General features: G+C 39.3%; 1 long non-coding RNA gene across 1 annotated transcript; it reads left to right on the top strand.

Moving 5' to 3' along the window:
* The first annotated feature begins 1,138 nt into the window (after window positions 1-1,138).
* On the top strand, window positions 1,139-16,715 carry LOC147177209 (uncharacterized). Its single transcript, XR_015094309.1, has 4 exons — window positions 1,139-1,228; window positions 10,902-11,613; window positions 11,703-11,784; window positions 11,896-16,715. It is a non-coding gene; the product is annotated as an uncharacterized LOC147177209 (long non-coding RNA).
* The last annotated feature ends 2,973 nt before the right edge of the window (window positions 16,716-19,688 follow it).

The following is a 19,688-nucleotide window of genomic DNA, read 5'->3' on the forward strand; positions in this document are numbered from 1 at the left end:
TGCCGCTTTCCAAGTCAAAATATTTCCACACTGCTGACATCGTTGCTGCTACATGAAACTTGGTTTCGCCCACAACTGCCAGAACGTTCCCGGCTGGCTTTGTTTACTTCCTGTGTTGAAGGCTGTGTAGCGATGTCGCATCGTATAAAACGTTTTGTTTGGCAATATGTCTATACCTCTGGATGATTGTGTTGCTTTGCAGCCCCTAAAATAATAATAATAATAATAATAATAATAATAATAATAATAACGAAATTGCCCCAAAAAATGAAAAACCCGATCATTTTCTCCCGATACCGATCAGCTGAAAATGACGTGATCCGGACTCGGTTTTCGATCACCTGATCGGGACATCCCTACTTCTAAAATGGCTTCCCAGCTGGCTTTGTTTACTTCCCGTGTTGAAGGCTGTGTAGCGAAGTCGCATCGTATAAAACGTTTTGTTTGGCAATATGTCTGTACCTCTGGATGATTGTGTTGCTTTGCAGCCCCTAAAATAATAATAATAATAATAATAATAAAAATAGTAATAACGAAATTGCCCAACATTTTGAGGACAAAATCACTACCACATATTAACAGAAGCCCAGAGGTGTAGGTTGATTAATCGTAGTCCAAAACTGCATACCATGTACTGTATATGTATACCCCCTGCAATACTGCAATTTTAAACAATATATACAATTAGATCATCTACAAAGCCAAAATGTCAAAAAAAAAAATTCCAGTTGCATTATTGAGCTGCGTTAGTCTAACCATAACAAATGTGATAGTTGTAAGTTATAATAGATCATTGTAGATTTTCCATGTTCTCTTGTACCTAGTGACTGGCCATTACCCCTGATCTTTCACTGAGGAATAAAAACAAAATATAATAATACAAAATAACAAATTATTCTTTTTTTTTTGTAACCCTGAAGAATAACCCTCAGATGTTTTTTTTGTTTTGCTGATGAAGACCATTTTGCACAGCTGCTTCTGTACTTTTGACAAAGTAGTCTGATTGTAACTTCTAAGGACAAAGACAGCTGTGTAATGATGTCATGTCATGTCATGAAACGTAATGCAGAACTTTTGAAGTTGAGCTTTAGGCTCAGTGACTTGTGTAAGAACAAAGAGAAGCTGTGTGTACATTGTATGTCTATGGAGGGAGGGAACATGATATGGGTCTGGGTCCCAGATTAGAGCAGACTGGTAAAGCGCATATGGACTTGATACCAACTGGCAGGTAGGAGCCAGATTTGAAATAAAGTGGCCAAAACAGGTTAAACAAAATTCTATGCATCAACATGCAAAATATACAAAGTAGAAGATATTTTAAAGATGAAATGCATAGTTAATGCCCTTGTGAAATGTATAATGAAGCTGTGTTTTCGAACTGAGAATAACTTAATGCCGGCTGGAGCCCTGCTATAAAGGTTCTTGTCTCATCTGTATGTTTACTACCTCGCTTTCTTGTTTCTTTCTCCGCTCTCTCTCTCGCTCTCCTTTTAGCATTTGTTGTCCCGTCTCACTCGAGGACCCTTGGGCTTTGCTGTACTTAAATATTTATCAAAACAATTTCAAGTGACATGTTGCCTCTATTTTAACCAAGAGAGGATACCCCCAGGTACAGACAGACAAATGCATCCAAATATTTTCAGCAGAAGCGCATGTCAACTGCAACGCTGCATTTGTATCGGAGTGGGTATATGAACGTTGGAAAGAATACTTAAAGAACCTTTAAAGTAATTTTTGAGATTTGTCGGTAAGATAATTGCTAAAAATGTGCAATGACTGAGAACTATGTCATATTAAATTGTGGAGATATAATGGCAGTATTAAACTGTTTTTCATCCTTTCAGTTTCAGGGGGAGTGGCAAAAACGCCACCACTTGGGACTCCAGTGCGAGTCGCCCCTACCCCAATATAAAAACTTGAACACCTTCGTTCACAGCAGCGTTATCTGACGCAATTGTGGTTAGCTAGCTAGCTACACCTACATGCTGAAAATACATCTTCCTTTCGTTCATATTCCACTATTATGGAGCTGCTTTAGAGTGACTCATTGTTGGCGATGAGTGTGCATGTCACACAAAGAAAGATGGGACAGCGAGGAGGTGGCAATTCATTTATTTATTTTTTCAAAATCGGACTTGACAGCCAGCGTGCCTCAGAGTACCTCATTGTTGACCGTGAAGTGGGAAAAAAAATAAAACAAAAACTCAGCTTCACAGTCAGTATGTGGAAGGATCTTCACACCAATTTGGCCATTTTAGAGCGCCTCATTGTTGTGGCATGGTTATTCCAGCCAACAAAAGCTTTAAGGGGATATCTTTTCGCAGTTCAAATAGTTTGCTATACGTATGCATAAGAAAGATGCTAGAGGGAGTAGCATTCATTTTTCCAGGATTAGTGGTGATATTTGATTGACAGCTGAGCAGGTCTTGATTTAGCGGACACGCCAACAGCCTCTGGCAGTGGAGAGTAGGGTTTGATTTTTCATGATTTTAAAGCCCCATTTTTGTATAATTTAAATTTGGCTGGGTTGTTATCAACACTCATCTCTGTGGTGTGTCAAATTTCGAAGACATTTATTTTCGCTTTTCAGCGACTTGAATTGACTAATTTAAGATCATAACTTCAGTAGTGTACGCAGGTTTTATGTTTATAAATATTACAATTCTATGTTTACATCAATAACAAATACTTAACAATTATATACAGAGAAACACATTTATTGTGAGGTGCAACCCTGTCATGACTCACACGCATGCAATGGTTTTGTGAATAATTTATCAGATGTGTGGTTCGGTCCTCAGAGTGCAAAACATTACTATCCGAAGGCCTATTAAAGCTTAATAGTAGGTGCACTATTTCAAATGGTTTTGCCCGCAAAGCACCAATGGTTTGCAGATTTGCCATCTGCTCGTACACATCCATCAGCACGAATATGGTATTCATACGGCGTCATCGATGCTAGGACCAGATGAGTGATCGGTCTTGTGTTTTTGTTGTGCACAAATGGAGACCGGAGCTGCAAAAGCGGGGCGCTCGCTCTCTGCTCCCGTCCTTCTTTAGGCTCCTTTTCCAAGCACAGCTACTGAGACACATCCATCATCTCATTGCCAGACGCGGCCACGGACACAGAATACTGATATGTTTGTTTTTTTTTAAGATCTAGGGCAGAAATATGATCTCTTGACACTGAAAGCCTTGCCTTGCCACTGGAGCCACTCACATTATCTCTGCAACTGCCTACAGACTGTGTATGTAAAGGAAAGGCTGGATTTGCATGGTATTAATGTGCAATTCTAAACTGAGTGCCTATATGCATTATTTTTGGTCTGACTAATGCCAGAAACATAAAGTTAAATAATTACACAGCAATACTAAGTAAAGTGGCATTTGGGGAATTGAACTTTACCTATTGCTTAGCTTGGCCTGAAAAAAAAACCTCGTCATTATATCCTCAGGACATTTTTTTTTTTACATTTATCAACCTATTCACCTCTCAGCTTTCACTGTAGTTTTGATTTGTGGGAGAGTATACATCATCGATTGGGGCATTTTCTTGACATGCTAGATCCAATCTGTTCGCAGATGTCTAATTGATAGACTATACTGTTTTGACTGAGGCATTATTTATTTGCATGCCTTTTGCGTCTTAACACTGCATTGACGCATATCCAAACTGGGCCAAATGGGGAAAAATTAAATTAAAAGTGGGTCATCTGAGCTATGTTGCGTAGATTCAGCGTCAGAAAGCTTACGCAATTAGAACGGTACTTTCAAGTTACCAGCAGAATGAGGAGTTTAATAAAATGGAATATTATATTAGAGTCAAATATTTTAGATGCTGATGGTACATGTATTTTTCATCAGCATTCAGATTTTTTAAAATCCCTATTGTTATTGATATTGACCCAGCAATTAACAAGGTTCTATTTTTGTATGTAATTTGTGTATTTAAAAAAAAAATCATGTATCTAATTATAGGTTGCTGTTTCAAAACTTAAACATGAAACTTCTCCCTGAAGATATTTCCTCATTAGCTGCTGTGTCGTCGTCACCATAAATAACATCACTCCTCCCTCGTACCCTGTATTTTTAACCTGGCAGTCTTAGTGTGCCTTCTGCAGCTCCCCATATCGAGATGATTTACCACCTTATATATCATCTAAGAATCCATTTAAATGAACTCCCCTTATGTTCAAGCAGGAGAAAGAGAGCTTAGTGGATTTATAGCTCTTGTGTGGCTGATGGCATCTTATTGCAAGAAGAAAATTGGACTTGATGCATTCATAAATGTGTATAAATATTTGCCTGGGGGCCTTTTGTATGGGTCTATTGAAAACTCTGACTAGTTTCAAAGTAATCATAATACATCCACCCATGCATTTTCTATATCGCTTGTCCTATTAGGGTTCCCATTAGGGTCGAGGGAACCTCTCAACTGTGAGGCAGACGTGCTAACCATTATTCCACTATCTCGCCCATCTTAATACAATACTCTCCAATCGAATGTCAAGAATCAAAGGCTGGTGTCTGTGGATCTCACTCTGCTTCGTCTGTCCTTCCTTCCTTCCCTCAGTCTCTCCTTCGGTCTCTTGAGGTCTCCCTGATTTTTTATTTTTATTTTTTGGATTTGTTGGAATTTAGATGTTTCTTGGGTTGGAGAAGAATTCTGGTGGGTGGCCCGGTGGGTGGTGTCTGGTCGGTGCTGGATTTCACCTTCCTTGGTTTTCTTTGGTCCCCTCGGGTCTACTGACGGCGGTGTTCGGTTTAGGTGAACGGTATGGGATTTTTTCTAATAGGTTTTTGGTGAGCTAACAAATACACGCACGCACGCACGCACGCACGCACATACACATACACATACTCACCCACATACAAAAAAAAATAAAAATGTATATGTATGTATGTATATATATATATATATGTGTATATATATATATATATATATATATGTATATTAAAAAAAATAAAAAAAAAAGAGCAATGATGATGACATTTCCAAATGAACAATACTGAGCTCTTTATAGGAAAAAAAGAGAAAGAAAGAAAGAGAAAAAGAAAAAAAAAAAAGAATCAAATGTTTATGTGAATTTTATTAATGCATTTAGTCATAAGCCCAACAACACATTTGGTGAGCTTACAGTATGTGTATCTCCTAACCACACGTCTGACTAACAGTGATAATGCAGTACGTCAATGACAACAATGACACACACACAATCACTATCTTTGTAAAGCCAGTTTTTTTTTTATACAGCTCTGCAGCTACAGTACTACAGTACTCGTATCTCAAATGTGTGCTTGCACTCAAAAAAAAAGAAAAAAAAAAGGCCATATGTCAAGGTATCACTGTGTTTCGATGAAGCTGAACTTTAAAAATTAACTACAACTTGAACATAACATTATTAAATACAATTGAAAAAAAAAAAGAACAGGTGCATTTAACTGCAGCACTCACAAAAGATTTTGCGGCAGATCAGTTCTAATCAAGTGGGGGCGGAGCTTACACTGATTAACTCTGCAGAGTTGGTTTAACAGTAAATAACTCAACAACTGACCCCCATTTCAAACAGACAGTGCTAAAAAAGTACTTTGGGGTTGAAATCAACTCTGAAACATTTAACACCAAAATTTTAACACTCCCATTTTTTAAATTACCGGTTTTGAGAAAGAAAAAAAAGTCCCTTCTGAAAATGTAAAAAGTCCCCAATAATGTAACAAGGTATTACATTATCAGTAAAAATGTTAATACAATATCAGACAGCATTTTTTTATTACATTGTTAATGAAATGATGAGATAATTCAGATTTTCGAGTTGTGCAAATGTTATTACATTTTCAGGAAATGTTTGCATTGTAGATTGCTGTTATTTATAATAGTTTATTTATAATGATAAAGTTGATCTCTGTGTTTATCTAAAACGTTGTTGTAAAAGTATATGCATCCTTTTGTATTTCTGACACATCGCCTCTGGGTGTATTGGAAGAGCTGACAACTATAAAACGGGGAATGGTTCTGCTGTAGGGCAGTCATGGCTGACAGAGTGAGCCCATCTGTGTCCTTGCTTCTGAAAGGGGACATGATGCTGAGGAAGGAGTGATGAAGGGATGGAGCCAATAAAGACCTGCACAACTGTTGGTGGTCACAGCTCAGTGCGTACATTCCCACCCGGTTGCCTTCGGGTCTGGCCTGTGTCGGAGCTCTGTCTATCGCCATAAGTCTGCAAACACTTCTTGAAAACACACACACACACACACACACACATTTTTGCGGACAGGTGCGCAGACTTAGTCAACAAGATTTGAGCACAGCACTTTCACGCACACGTGCACACGTCTACATAGTGTATGAATGCATTCTGCCGCCACCTGTGAAGCAGATTTGACAGACGCATATGTTGGGTCATCAGTGGCGCAGGTGCTTCTGGCTGCTCACGCTGTAAAAACCCAGCCTGTTCCCATAAAATGTTCTAGCATTCAGGCTTCAGACGACTGGTCAACAAACGATGTCATGTTGAGACTTTGATTTAAAGATCCATCTGGGAAAGAGCTGGCAGAACTTATTTGGACGGGCATGCTTGTAACTGGGATTTGACAAAGGTTTCGTGTGGTACAGTATACCAATTCTAGGTTAATCTTCTGATATCCTTGGAATCAAGAACAACTTCAAAACAGCTCTATGGACTGCTACAATTGCTACCAATATATTGCATCCATGCACATTTTAAAGATGCTTTTTGGTTTATTCAGACCTGCGCATATGGAACATGGTGTATGGGTTTAAAATGAAACACTTTCCTATTTTTATAAAGTTCAGCCTTGAGGTACAAGTTTAATTTGTTGACCCTGCTCAAAACACACATCTCAAAATATACATTTAAAAGGAATCCCGTTATTCCATTCAGCCTAATTGACAAAAATAATATTTTCAATAAGAAATGTAGCACTGGATAATATTGTACTTTAGAGTTTAAACCAAATGTAAAGAATTTAACCCCACTATTTTTTTTTGTTGTTGCTTCAATTCAATGGACATTGTGCTGCTCTTTTTTGTAGTGGTCTGAATAATACAGGCATACAAATTTACATGAGACAGTCACAATTGCTTAGTAAGCACCAATAATATTAGCCGTTCGTCACAGAGGATTAAGAATATATGCCTGTGAGTATTGTTTAACTATCTGTCTAGATTTGTTGCTACAGCATTTGTGATAGCACTGGATTTTCTAATTTTTGCTTGCATGCCAAAGGGAAAAAAAAAGACCAAATGACTGCTATTATCTCGAGGCAACCACTTTTGCATCTCTAGTACAGTATAGAGAAAATGGCTTGTATTACGATGTGAGGAGCAGAAATCTCTACAATAAAACGAACTACTGCATGGTTATCATTGCAGTGCATGGCAGATGGCACAGCTATGTTTCATCATACGATCAATAGCTGTATGTCTCCCAGTTAAATGAGAAAAAAAAAAAGGAACTCAATATTGGGCTAATGCAACTTCGGTAATACCTATATTTGTCACCAAGTGAGATGAGAAAGAAATGGATGAGATGGGCATGAACATAGTAATCATTGATCAAGTCACACAAAACCAGCTGTCGATTGCAAATAGGGCAGCCTTGCTTTCTCCCACCATATGAAGACAACAGAAGACAGCTCTTACAAATTTGGGACAAAAAAAGTTTAGCAGTAGAAATCTACCGGTGTTATAGCCTCCACTCTCACGGAGGAGACCTTTGACAAGATTTTGGAGTGTGGAATGGGATATTTTGTCCAATAATACTGAATAACATTTGTGAGGTCAGATGTCACTGATTTTGGATTAGCAAGGCCTCGCCAAGTTTTAGTTCATCCAACGGCGTTTAATGGAGTTGAGGTCAGGATTCTTTTGTTCGTCTACATCAAAGTCATCCATGAATACCTTTATGAGCCTTGCATTGTATAATGGGGCAAAGTCATGACGGAACAGAAAAAAATGGCATTCCCGTACTCAACAATGGTTTATTGTTTCTAAATACTGTTACGTCAGAGGAAAATGTGGCTAGACATTTTATTACTGTTATAGTTGTAACTCAATAACAGCATTGACCCATTTTATTTTTTATTTTTTTTGTAAAATCCAAAAATTCTCCAGATTTGACATTTTCATTTTCCATGTGCCCTGACACCATTCCATGTGGATCACAATGGCGGTGGGTGCAACGGTGCTGGTGCTGTTGTCAATAGCCGGGTTTACATGGAGACTTTTTTTTTTATTCCGATTTAAATCATTCCGAATGAAGATGTGTGGTCATCTGTTTACATGTGACGTGATCTGTTTGCATGTTGCGCTCCTTTAATCAGATCAGCCCCGCGACAGCCGAGGGACGCGCAGACATCGACCACGTGATTTATCAAGATGGAGTGTACTCATCATTTAGCACAGTAGTTGAGATAGTTTTAACACTTTTATTGAAGCGACATCTTGATAAAAACAGATTTTTTTCATTCAGATTGATGTGTTTATCAATGCTTTATAAAGCATTTTCATTCCATTTGGCCGTTCATTTTAATCCGATTACTTTTAATCAGAATATATGGCTCCATGTAAACCCGGCTAATGTTTAAATCAATTTGCATTTGATTTTCGTTGTCGCTGTTAGACATACTGTACATTGTGGAGAATGTGTGAGATTTATTTTGTGGGTTGAAAACTGTAACGCCTTGGCTCAAGGTAGCCAATCCAAAATGATACATTTGATTCCTCCAAGGATTCCTGGATGATTTGTTAGCGTTATATTTAGGAGTCTGCTATTGACACATCTTTCAATTGTACGACTGGCTAACGTCGTATAAATGGTTCCCAACTGTATATTAAAGTTATGATGGTCAAAATGATCTTGATCCATGAGGACACATTTTATCATTCGGGCTGTGCAGATTGATCCAAGTATCGATAGAATCAATACTAAAGTAGGTATCCGTATTGTATCGCTACCAAAGAGCTAGTATCAATCCTTTATTTATTTATTTTGGTTTCTCTTCACATAGGTCCGTTGCGCAATCCCTTTATAGCGCATGCATATATATATATATTTTTTTTACAGTCAATGATATTTTACACTAAAAGTCATATTATGCTTTGTTTGAGCTTTTCCCAACTATTAGTTGATCTAGGTAGTGTAGCACATTATGTAAGTAATGTATGATGTGTCAAAAATAGATGAACTTCGGTGGCTGACATTTATTTGAGTGCAGAAGAGCGACAGGGACTAAGAATATGAAGATTATTACTGCATTGCAACTAAACAACTGTCTAAGTATGTTTTAGTTAAAGACATTATGGCATGTTTAAGAACCGGACAAGAAAGTTTAATTTGCAAATAAAACAAATAAGCATTTTATTTAATAGGAAAAATAATTTAAAATACCTAAAACCTAAAAGTACAGTGGTACATCAGCATTTGAACATAATTTGTTCCTGCGAAGTGTTCAAAGTCCGAATTGTTCAACCTCCGAAGCATTTTTTCCCATAGGAAATAATGTAAATGCAATTAATCCGTTCCCATGCTCCAAAAACTGAAAATTCCGACTTTAATTACTATTTATGTTTTTTACATTTACAGTACAATACAGTAGTTAGACAATAAAAATACATGCATCTGGAAGAAATGTGTTCAATTACTATAACACTCAAACTCCTCACACATGTAAAAACGTAAAAACCAACAAAGCCTTCAACCTGGCTGATGATGACAGTCTTCCTTCTTTGAATTTACTAAAGATATTGTATTCTCTTAACACTTTGTGTTGAATTTGGTCCTTTTGGGGGGGATGCCAGAAAAAGGCAAAGAAAAGCCATACAGAAGTAGTCTATGATTAATCCGGAATTGTGTGAGATGTGAGAGAGGGAGGTTAGCACCCCATATGTTGTAAACTGGAAAAGAGAGAGAAATGAAAGAATCAGGGAAAACATTTTGGAGCTCTTGGGCCGCAGGAAAAGAAAGAAGGAAGTACTCCTCATTTCCTCATCATTTCCAACAAAGCAAGGTATTAAAGAAACACCTGTGGTTTGAGCTATATAAGAGATCCCCAGCTGCCCCTACTCTCTTTTTCCTCTCTGTCTCCTATCATTGGCTTCCTCATCCTCTGTTTCACCACCGCCGCCACTCCCTCCCACCCCTGCTGCTGCTGCATATCTTTCTGGCCTGGGGCATAATCTCCTCGCCTGACAAAAAATGAAAGGAAGAGATGCTGACATGTAATAAAGCCCAACTGATACAGTTTGGGGCTAATGCTGGCTGTTGCTGCCGACTGAGTCTGGCTTCTTTCCTGCTTTTCTGGAGCACGATGGAGAGGGAGAGATGCCGAGTATTTGCACTCTACACAAATGAAATTACTGCTGAGCAGATGCCTGCAAATGAGTTGTGGACAGGAAGAGTATATAGAAGAAAGGTAAAATACAGGGTGGAAAAAAAAACGGCAAGGGTTGTACTCCTGAGATAACCTACTGTATTTTTTTTTGTCATCGGGGGAACACATAGCTTTTAGCACTCTAGCCTGAGGTGAAAAAGATTGCGCTCTCTCTCTCTCTCTCTCTCTCCATTTCCCCCTTTCTTCATTTTTCTTACAGGTTTCATCTTTGTATCTCTCTTCTTCCAAGCACTTTGTTTTGCTTTGCTTCTGCTTTGACACAACTTTTATTTGCTCTCAGACAGGTCTGAATTGAAATAAATCCATTCCTTCTGCCTTTTCATGCTACTGCAGATGGTATGAGCCTTTTTCTTTCCAGAACAGTCAAGGCCGTCATTGAAACATATTACTCATGTTTCTTCTTACCCCTTACACAGGTGGTGTCATATTTCAAGGCTGTGGATGAAAAATGAGGAACATTTCTTGACAAGCCTCTTTTTTTTCCCCAGACTGTATCAGCTTCCAAGGTTTTCTATTTGAAAGAGTTAGGCGACAAGCATGTTGGGTGACCAGGTATGTTTGTGATTTGGCCAAGAAAACAGCAGTGACTGTGAGGAATGGGCTCTTTTTTCCACCGACATGCCCAACGCTGCTAACTAGGTACAAACATCCCTAGAAGCTCATAATCCCTACCTAGATTGTCTCTAACGCCGCCTCCTTTTATGTCCTTCGGTCTCAGGAAATGAGCACCTGAGCACCTTCGATTCCTCCCCCTCTTTTAGCAACAAACGAAACCCACTGCTTGAGCTCCCTCCTGCTGCTCCAGATTACAGCTCATTAGTAGTAGCAGCAGAACCAAAGCCCACACCATGCCTCCCCTCTGATTCCCACAGTTCCCTGTGATTCCTGAGCAGCAAGGCGTGACGCACCATAAAAAATGATGGAACTGGTTGTTGTGAAGTGTGGATGAAGGACAGCAGCAGAGTGCTTCTCAGCTTCCTGAGAAACATGAACAAGAACGCAAGGTTGGTCAGAAAATCTAAAGCAGTGGTTCTTTACCTGCGTTCGATCGAACCCCAGGGAATTGGTGAGTCATTCTCAAGGGTTCGGCGGAGGTCAAGACACACGCCTGGTCATATATTATTCGTGTTGACGCCCCACTTTGCCATCATTGACTGCAGGGAATTTGGTGCACCCAGTAAGTGACTTGTGACTGTGAAGGTACGTCATGTGATTTATTTATTATTTGAATCCTTCATACTAACTATTTTGATGAATAGGCTACTCTCCCTGTTCATTTTATTCACCAGTAAACCATATAGGCCTACCTATGTCATGAATTTGAAAAATGAACAAAAGTGACTGGAATGGACTGAATCACCAGATCCAGCAGTAGGTACTGTTTTGTATTTTATATTTAATTCAGAGTAGCGGTTCTATTGTGAGAGGAATGTAATGATAAATAAACTAAACTTGTCTCATTTTCTTACGTTTCTCGCCCAGAATCAGCTGAGACCTTAATGAGATGACCTTATTGAGGACAAACGCTATCTAAAAGTTGAGGAATTGATGGATGGATGTCTGACCTTTTCTTTCAGCCAGCTTTCGATCTATGGTCTGCCACTACATGCCATCCGAGAAGATTTTGTGGAGGTCAACAAGGTCACGGGCATGTTCCAGTCCTTCTTTTTCACATAAATAGGCAACAGTTAGTGAGCTGGATTGGCAGTTGAGCTTTGTACACTACTCCAGTGCTTCTGCCTCACTCTCTCTTTTGTTGGTTGGAATAAAACGTGCAAAGAGCGCTTTTCTCAAACTGTCAGCTGCACCAGGCAATGCGTGGTAATTGCCATTGAGAGGCTTTGTGTTTTACATTCATTATCTTTTTTTTCTTTCTTCCTTCCTTCCTGTTTCATGGGAATTCAAGCCCATCTCTCCGAATTGCAGTTTTTTTTCCCCCCCTTTGCGTTGTTGTCAGATACAGTACCAGATGCGAGGCGTGAATGCTGGTTTAAACTCAGTCCTTGTTTTGTTATTTCTAAAAAAAATCATTAGACGGCTTGTCAATCTGCTCACAAAAGTATTTCAATGTCGTACCATGGATCACTTTCCTTGAGAAGTGAGGCAAAATTGAGCGATCACTCATGTGAGAGGTTTGCCATTTAATTTTGATTAATTGCATCTATACTCTTTCGTGTTCAGACGTAAATGCCCTCAATTATAGCAGTGTCACTGGTTTGATTTTAAACAGCAATGCAGTCAGGCAGAATAGCACTTGCGACGCAATATAATATGACAAAGAGAAAGAATCAAACCGTTCACATCCTCTACCCTCATCTTAAGGGCTCCACATTCGGCTGGAGGATTTAATGAAATGTATCCTCTGAGGCTTCTTCTGAACTAAACAAGACAGCATGATCGCAGTGGGGAGCTGCAGAAAAAACAAAACTACGGTCAGTCATCCTGCCGTCCACCCTCCAGCACAGCTTCGAACCACGCTGTGGCACAGTTGCCACGATCGGCTCTCTTTCACCTCTGACCCTACAGTCATCTTGACGGGAGGAACATCTGACAGCTCGTCACCTGGAGTCATTCTGCTCCCACGGACACTCAAGCATGAAGATTACAATAGCTGAGATTCTATAAAACCCGACGTCTTCAGACTTCCAATCTGACCAAGTTTTCAATGCAGCGGACAGACTGACACTGATTGTCTGAAATGTACGTGCAGCCAGAGTTTGAAAATATGCAGCCTCTTGTCTCTGCTCCGTGACTCACTCTCAGTTGTTTTTGCCCTCTCTGTTCTCTTTTGTTGCTCTCATCCCTCAGGCTAGACTCAACAACATACAACTTCAGTTTATTTGACTTCAGTAGGCCTTTTGCTTTTCAATCAAATCAAAAGTTATTTGAAAAATGTGTGGAAATGAGCCTATATATCCGATAACCAATAATAATGATTCTACATTTCAATTATTAATATTTTTTTTTGTAAACTATTCAACCAATTTCAATTAATTTTTGATGAGGCCTTTGTCATGGCCAAGAAGGAAATCACTTAATTTTGCTGCATGTCTGGAGCCAAGCTGTAAACTAATGACCTTCGAGTACAAATCATGTACATTTTGAAAAACTCACTACTGGGCCCTTGACGTCCCCCATCACAAAAAATGCTGCCGCCATTTGTCAAAGTGCTCTAGCTGTCTCTTTTGTCTGCCTATGTCCAAAAACAGAGGGTCTGATGTTGAAGTGTGATGGGGGACTGTCAAGAACAATGCGTGTCCACACAAAAATCTCACACTCTGCATTCTTCAGAAAGAGATGGATTCACTCTTCATTTGAGTCCTCGCAAAGATTGAGTGACAGTCAGTCAGCAAGGTGAAAGGCAATCACACAGTCGACAGATCAATTAGTTATTTTCACAGGAGCAAAATGGTGGGAAAACATTTTCATCAGTGATTTGTATTTGCTGCCTTTTTTAATCTCTCCTGGTTGTTGGGGGTTTGCGTGTTTATCTCAGCACTCCTTTTGCTCTTCTGAAAAAAGAGGAACGATTCAGTTAATGGCGTGATGTTGCTCCTTGGATGAGCCTGTCGAGAGAATTAACTGAGAACACCAGACCAGTGGCTCAGACCTGCCAGTTCGGTGCCCACTCTCTCTCGGCTTACCAAGCCTTGTGGTGCCGTTTCAATGCCAACCCACGCATTCATTTATACCCGCTCAAACACTACTGACACCCACTGCCGCACTCTATTGTTTCAACTTTTGTTACTTTCATAAATTGGAGATTATTGCAGCAGATCTTGGCATGCAGCTTTAGTATTGACTGAGTCATATCTCTGACCTTACAAATGTTCTTCTGGAAGAATGGACAGAGAATTCCCACTCCAACATTTTGTAAGTTTTTCATCTACAATTCCCATTTGATGTTTTCTTACATTTCATTTCCTGTAGCCCATGTGTCCAAATACTTTTCTCTGTATAGTCTATGCTTCTCATACATTATTTGTTGAATTTTGCATCTGCCTTTATTGTGTTTTCATGTGATTCCATCGTATATTTCTTAACATTATGCTAATGACTGCTCGTTTCAATTTAAAGTTTGGTAGGGTCGAAACACTTCAAAAAAGTGCTTGGCGAGCATTTATTTATTTATTTAATACCATTTATTGTTCATTTTGCATCATGTTAAACCATTTTGGACGTTTTTTAGCAAGTTTACTCCAGCTCTATTGCTTTTGTTCTTATTGTATGCTGTCTTTTTGCATCGTGTTGGGCCGTTTGCCCACTATTGGTCTGGTTTGTGGGCTATTATTGAGCAGAGAATATTGGCGCGGATGGACTTTTGCCATTTGTTTACGATGCTACACGTCTGTTCAGCAAAGAATGCATGGAGGAGATGTGTAGAGAGACGAGAGCCGGCAATAAAGTAAAGTGGAGTGAGATAGAGGACTACATGCTACAGGAGAATTTAAAAATGTCTTATCTAGACCTATGTGTTTTATTTGCCAACAGAAAAAGAACTGTTACAAAACTACAGTTGTTTGTTTACTCAGTTTACAATTTTAGCATCCCAGTCACGGGCATGTATGATTCTGGCGTCTTCATACTAGGGACTCTCTCATCTTCTTATGACTTCACACATGTGGACTGTGCAACAAAGAAGAACTACCAACCATATTCTAAACGGTATTGTAAAGGACACTCATATATTTTAATTTGGAAATAATAGTTTATTTGCATATGTAAAAGTATTTAGTGTATAATCATTATAATTATTGTGTTTGTTTTATGTAAAGCAATTTGTTAAAGCTGTGGTCATAGTTAAAGTGCTCTGGAAATTGAATTGAGTTGTTCTACATGTAGATTATATCTTGTTTTCTGTAGTGCTCACCAGCTCCCATAGTGGACATTCCCTGAAGTTGAGGGATTGACTCTCCCTCATTGGAGATAGCCCTGTCCTGCACTTTGCAAGTCAACACACAGCAAAGAGATTTTAAATGTAATGTTTCTTTACAGGTTAGATACTGAACACAAAAATACACAAAAATTGAGCTAGCCTTTTTCTTGTTGTCCTGCGTCATCCATCAGTCCCCAAGCCTGGCCCAGCATTCAATATTCTACCATCCAGTCTGTCGTCTTCTTCCATCTGCTGACAAGTCCACCTGGTGCCTCTGCAGGTTGCCAAACTTTGGATTACCTAGCATGACAGTGTGCCTAGGTACTGTTTGGACCAAATCCACTTCCAAGTTACCAGGTGACAGCACTGCTTTCTTGTCCTTGACAGACTAAAGCTCTCCTCATTTGAGAGCTTTGGACGCATGGCCACTCTGGGATGATGTCCTCCCTCACCCTCACATACATTCGATGTGTTAATTACTGTGTCCGTGCTTTATACCTAATCAGTGACCCACAGGGGAGTCAGCTAGGTCTACAGTAGTGTCCATGTCCAAGAATTCAGTTTGTTGTTGTCAGACCTAATAAACACATAGATGTGTATACAGATCTATTTTTAAACACATTGAACAAAACATGGAAAGCATTTAGCAGTAATGACCGTTTGCACAATAAGATCCGAGTAATCAGAAATGCTACCTTTTACAATGGTAAACATGTTCATTTTTGATTGACTGCTAGATATCTTAATTTTACAATATGTCTTACAGTGGTTGTCTTACTGTGAGCATTTTCAAATATTATGGTTTGGCCGTTCCCTTGAAGGTATTGTTTTAATTGTGGTTTGCTACGATTACAAACAAAATATAGATTTCCATGAAATTTTGCTGACACAGGTCTAAAAGCATGAATTTAGTTTATTTTGGTTGGATTTTGGACGAAGTTGCAAATGTATCTTCAGTTCTCGCCACAAACAAGACCATTTAACTGATTCTTCAGTTCAACATGTCACATGGACATGTTTAGGATCACTTTGTGTAGGCCACTGAAGGGAAAAAAACTCTTATATAAGGATATGTTGTTGTCCTAAACTGTCAATCCAGGTGCTCAACAATTTGTTAATAAAGGGCGGGATCAGCCTGGGAACTCTTCCTTTTTTATACTACAGCCTTCCCTGCTTCGCAAACATGTTTTCGAGAGTGTCTGGGAGAGGGCTTGGACAGCCCGGTTTCTCACGCTCACAACTTTTTGCTAACGAATAAAAGACGGAGCGGCACACGGTCCGGACGGAGTCAGCTGTGGAACACGTACGATTGCCCAGCCGTTGTTGCAGCTCGCTTCACCCGGACCGTAGGCTCCCCAGTCTAGTGTCAAGGTAAACACTGATGATGATCATATTATGCTGCTTAACGTTGTAGTGTATTGATTGCTGTTTGCGGGGAATAAAATGTACAATAATTCTAGCAAATCGAGTCGTGATTGTTGCTGTTTGCGGGGAATGAAAGGTATAATCATTCTAGCACAGCGCAGGTGTTGATTACTGTTTGCAGGGGATAAAAGGTACGATTATCCTAGCACAGTATAAATGTTGATTGCTATATGCGGGGAATAAAAGACACAGTTATTCTAGCAAAAGTATATCAAGTCTCTGTGTATTCATTGTTGCCGCCGACCACTCACGATCCTGCATAAAAATACAAAAGTGAAGTAGTGTTTTCCACAAAACAGCCACCTTAATGAATCCTATCTTGTTGTTACACTCAATTTCACTTTTCTACTTGTGCTCTAATCTGCTGAGGTTGACCAAGCAGCCAGAGAGATTTGTTACCAAGGCCACCACCACTGACTCAACAGGGTCAATTGTCTGGAAAATCAGCTGAGTACAGACCTGTGGGGCATTCTAAGAGCTACAAAAAATATATCTTGCAGTCCATTCCATGTATCAGAAGAATAGCAATGAGAAGTAGAGACAAAGTAATCCAACACACAGGTTTTAATATCGCTCCTACTGTCAGGCAATAGTGTGGAGTGGCCAATTGAATTAAAACCTATTGGAATAGGTTGTTGTTGTGCTACTGAAATGAGCCAGAGCCTTTAAAAAAAAAAAAAATCAGTTCTTCCTTCTGTAGCTGCAGAACTAAGAAGGGCCAGAAGTATAAGAGACACTTTCACATGTGTTATCCAGGTAGAGATGAAACCTCTGGAATTAGAGTTTAATCATATAAAGAAAATAAGGGGTTGAGCGGGGAACAGTGGGTGAGGGAGGGGACTGAATGTGTGGTGGGGAATATTAATTTTCATTGTGGCTCTGCAGCTAGTGATGAATGACAGACGGAGATCTCAGTTGGAGGAGGAAGATGTGGAGGGCTAATGGAATTGGACTGAATCAGTCTTGAGATTCACGAGGAGAAAACACAAGGTTGCTATTACTCTTTTTCAATGTCATGCCTTGTTAAAGACATGAGCTCTCCCCCTGATTTCATCGGAAAAATTGGTTTAGCAGCATATGCTCTGTATTGTACATATATTGACTGAGATGACCGATTTGGTTTTGATCAGGTCTGAGGGAGAGGTATATGAAAAGATATTCATTCCGCTTCAGAACTTCATTTCCAGCCCAAGAATGTTGCTTGGCAGCTCATCTACCAGTAGAGTTTTTCTGTGTTCTGCAGTAATGACACATTTTGCAGGTACATTGCGGGCAGGTGAAAGGAGGTCCTGAAAATGGTTTTTGTGTGTGTGTTGAATTCGTTTGGGGTGCAATTCTGCACTGATGATGTTCAGCAGAGCATGCCGTCAGCCCAGATGAGAACCTTCATACATTACTTTCTCTTGGCTGCCCTCCGTTGTGTCATTCATCTGGATCACAACTCAACTTGGTTTACACTCTCATTAATTCCCGCTTGTATTTACTCTATTCCCTGAAGGAATTATGCACAGTTAAATCAAACCAAACAGGCCCGGCACATAAAGTCACTTGATATAGTAGCATTGATTATTTCCATCACATTTCAACTATGCTCCAGCTCCTTCCTGCTGAGAGTCCAAAGAAAAAGAGATGGGCCACTGTCTAATTAATGATAGGCAGGTTGTCAACAGCGATGCCAATAAGTAACATGCTAACACAACCAATTTTTTCAGTAATGAGTAATGTAAAATCTTACTTATCCTATTGTCTGTGCATTACTACTGCGGCGAGGATGAGTCGCCTTAGAGAATTGGAGGCATTTGTGTTTGCTGAAGTAGAATGCCTTAATGCGTTTTTAGCAGAAAGACACGCTCGCATCTCATTAAGTCGCTAAGTCATTTAGTAACATGATGGAAATGAACAGAATGTCCCAAAACCAAACACACCGTTCAGCCAGTGCTCAATGAACATAAAAAACACATTACCAAATATGGTTATCTTCTCTTCTTGTCCATGAGAATTAATTTCTTGTGTGCACAATTGATAATATGGTGAAGTCTGTGTCACCTGTTATTTGCCAAGTTAGCATGTAATGCTAAGTTTTATGCTACGTTATCTTAGCGAGTGCTATGATACAGTATATCTCTTATCTCGATAGGTAGTACTTATGTGCTATTATGTCCGATAACACATACAGTTTGTTAATCAAGTCATCAGGGAAGTAACTCAGTTACCTTTACGGGAGTAATTACTGATTACATTTTCAAAGTAAAAGTAGCACCACCAGTTGTTAATCTACAGGCCAAGTGAGCTGCATTTTTACATATGTACAGAAGCACAAGAGGAAGAAAAATTAGTTATTCATGAACCCTAAACTGAAAGTAGACTGAAAAATATCTCATTTGGCATTTTCATATGAGGGATGGAAATGACAAAGATTAACTTAAAGCCCCCCTCTCCACGCTCTACTACATTCTTTTTCACTCTCCACCTCTAACCTCATTAGAGGATATTATAGTCCCCTGCCATCGGTACATACAGTATAAGATTCCATCGCCATAGTCGAGGTATGGCTTTACTTACAAAATCCATTTAACAATTGTGACTGGGAGCTCATCTGAAATGTGATCAGAATTTTTATAAGTGCACCTTTGCTCATTTTGAATTGCTTGGTAACAAAATGTATAATATCAATCTCTGCACATCAGATCATAATTGGTAATTGTCATAGTAATGTTTGTGTGCGTTGTTTTGATCATGTAAACCCTTTGCTTTGTAATAAGGTTAATACAATATGTTCACCATATTCCCAAGATCACTCTAGCAGAGGTGACATATTTTTGTGCAGAATTTTTTTTACATAACTTAAGGTTGAATGCTAGCGTCTGCTATCTGATATTGTATAGATTAGTTTGCATTTGCTGAATTCACCTGCAATCAAAGGGGTATCTTCTGACTATGGATTATGGATTGGCATTTCAGTGAGATACATGGC

This window comes from Leptonotus elevatus, chromosome 3 (assembly GCF_054856555.1).
Source record: "Leptonotus elevatus isolate MCC_2025b chromosome 3, RoL_Lele_1.0, whole genome shotgun sequence".
In the NCBI taxonomy this organism is placed as follows: Eukaryota; Metazoa; Chordata; class Actinopteri; order Syngnathiformes; family Syngnathidae; genus Leptonotus; species Leptonotus elevatus.